Genomic DNA, 3007 nt, shown 5'->3' on the forward strand with positions numbered 1-3007 from the left:
CTCTAAAACTTGCCCCGTTAACTGCCATTTTAGCTTGTACAAGCTTGTTATGAATAATTTTGACTGATAGTTAAGATCAGAGAAACGGATAGACAGCCTGTTTTGTGAATGGAACCATCTGTGTAATATTTGGGAGAAGAAATCTCATATTTTTGATATAGAAACTTTGAAAACAGGTCAAATTTGAACAATGATGTACAGGAGGCCTGCATCTACTTCTGTTTGGATGTTTATTGTCTGGGTAGTAACAAAATATATGTACTGGTCAGTCCAAAGGCTCATTTGGATACAATGTGCATATCTAGCTTGTTTGCCATGCACATAAATTCAGATCATAAGCGCACACATTACTGTGAAATGCATTTCATTTAAGACATTAGACTATTAGTAGTGGCGCAGAGACGCCAAAAGTGTAGCGTTACACCTGAGGCATGCTGTTATTTGTGCTTTATCTGAATCTCCCTCTTGTTGTCTTCACAGGTGACTTCCTACGTGGATGACCCGGAGAGAAGCTAGGAGAGTCTGCACTTGATTCTATAAGAGGCTTGAGTCTATAGTTCCACTACTTTTTTTCATCCAAATATGACAGTTTGTGTTTTGTTTTTGTTTTGTCTCTATGACTGAGTGAATTATATTTTTCAGCATATTCTTCCTCCTGAAAACCATGGGCCTATAACCCTACAAACCTCCATGTTCCTAATCTTGAATTCTTTTGAATTGCGCTTTACTTTTCTTTTTGTTTTCTGAAATGTGGGTTGTGCATGGTTACGCTGAGAAGTACAAAATACCAATGTACCACTAGCAGTGACATTCATCTCGTATGAGTCAATGCGTAATAGTATTATAATGTTCGAGAGCTGGTGCTTGTTATATTAGAGAAACAATAACTTGTTAAAAGAAAATGAAAAGCACACATTTGTATCTATATCCAGTTGAACATCAGAACAAATGAGACGAGTTTCTACTTGTTAGATACAGTAAAGCGTAGTGTTGAATTTAGTGGCTACCTGTGGTGAAATGTCATGGTGCAACACAGGGATTAAGTTTGCTACATTAAATGCCCATTTTTATATAGCGTCACTGTACTGGAACTGTTAACTCAAGCGTGAGCTTGAGAGGGGTAATTGGCCCAAAGGAGAACCAATCACAGTTGTAGATAGTTCTAACATGTGCCTAAATATTCTCCCTTCCTCACTACCTTAGCCTATCAGCATGTTCTAGGACCGATGGAAACCCCTTGTATGTACTGTACATGTTAAAGCTTTGCATCCAATTAGCAATATTATCACCTTCTCCTCTCGCCAAGTCCTTAAACCCCATTTAAAGCCATACACAGGTTGAACAGTACAAAGACGAGATTTGCCTTGACGCACACCAATTGGATTATTTTTTTCTTCGACAAAAAAAGGAAATGCTTGAAATTTACAAAATGGGGTTGAGGAATCAATCAAATTGTGACCTCCCCCATTATTTTGTCTAACAACTTCAAGCATGTATTTTTCAAATGCCAACTTTCTATCTCTGAGAATCAGCAAAGCTTGTGTATAACCTACGATAACAGATAATGTTTTTTCAGTTTGTTTTTTTGCCAGTGTCAGTTAAGTACCACACTGTCTAACTGAAGTTGTTGTAGAAAAAGAAGCTGACACACGGGCATCCTAGTGGTTTTGTATCTCAAATAAATAGTTTTAGATGGAGTTTAATGAAGGAATCCGTTAGCCTGGCTGTCAGATTTTGACAGTGGCTGCCGGTGTTACATATTGGCCAAGCTGCAACTGGTGCAGCAGCAGTCCACCTCTGTGCTGTGTAGTTATTTGCTGATCCGTTACTGTATGCCGACTAAACCGATGATGACATATTTAAAATAAAAGAAGTGCTCTCCACTGGCCTTTTGTTGTGTGTGTTTTTTAAAGATATTTTACAGGTTTTTTTTTTTACACAACCAACCAAACAAATAGACAGTACAGATATTGCAAAACACAAATAAATAAATCAGTCAACATACATGGGTTGCTTTCAAGTACCAGTGTATAGGATTTAGGGGGATCTATTCACAAAAATGATATTTGATATTAGTAAGTCTGTTTTCATAAGTTTCATATGTTGCATCACCATGTTTCTGCAGTACAAACCAAACACTGACTCTAGGTAACGCCGTTTGTGTTTCCTCGTCAGCCACCATAGTTCTACAGCAGAGGTTGCGTTCTTCGTCATTTTGACTACTTATTACTTAAAGTTACGGGAGATCGCCCTCAGTCTTCAGATTTTTCTGTAGTTTTTTTAGTCAAAATTCGATCATTCACAGGAAATACTTAGTGTAACGCAACTTCTGTTCTACAAGCTTGGCACACGGGAGAAGATTCAGTCTGTTGCGGTGTGAAACGTCCCTGCTAGATTAGACCCTTAGATTTAACCCTCCTGTTTTCCTCGGGTCAAATTTGACCCATTTTCAAAAATTGGGTTTCCTTCAACCAAATGATCAAAATGTGAAATAACGTGGATGGTTCCGTACGGCGTTCTTCTTGAGTAAAACAAATGATCTGTTCATTTATTTAATTGAATTTGAGTGTTTTATTCAATTGTATGGCATTTGAAGAAAAAGGATTTTATGAAAGAACGTAAAAATGAACGTAAAGAAATTGGAAAAAAGTTACAAAAACCTTGGCATAAAAAAGGGACAAAGACATCAAAAAAGTGGGAAAAAAGTGACAAAAATGTTGGGACAAGTGGAAAAACAGTGGAAAAAAACTTGTCAAAAAAGAACAACAAAATATTGAAAAAACTATTAAAATAAAATTATTCATTTTATTCAATGTCATAGTATTTGAAAAAAAAAAGTTAAGATGGTTTTAAAACGGCATCCTGACTAAATGTTGACATAAACCAGCTGGGATCTACTCACCACTGTCAAAATAATTCCTAATATCTGTTTTTTTTTTTATAAACTCAAAAATGTTGTATAATGTCATTTTTTATTATTATTATTAAATTAGATTTATTGACCATT

The 3007-nt window shown here is 36.0% G+C and overlaps 1 protein-coding gene across 1 annotated transcript in view; it reads left to right on the forward strand.

Annotated features, from left to right (window-relative positions):
- The window catches only part of fkbp1ab (FKBP prolyl isomerase 1Ab), an 11893-nt gene extending 10008 nt beyond the window's left edge, over positions 1–1885 (forward strand). Inside the window, exon 5 of the mRNA XM_032521062.1 lies at positions 481–1885. The gene's annotated coding sequence lies outside the window, so the exon portion shown is untranslated. The remainder of the gene's footprint in view (positions 1–480) is intronic.
- Positions 1886–3007: the final 1122 nt, after the last annotated feature.

Source organism: Etheostoma spectabile, chromosome 7 (genome assembly GCF_008692095.1).
Source record: "Etheostoma spectabile isolate EspeVRDwgs_2016 chromosome 7, UIUC_Espe_1.0, whole genome shotgun sequence".
NCBI classification, from domain to species: domain Eukaryota; kingdom Metazoa; phylum Chordata; class Actinopteri; order Perciformes; family Percidae; genus Etheostoma; species Etheostoma spectabile.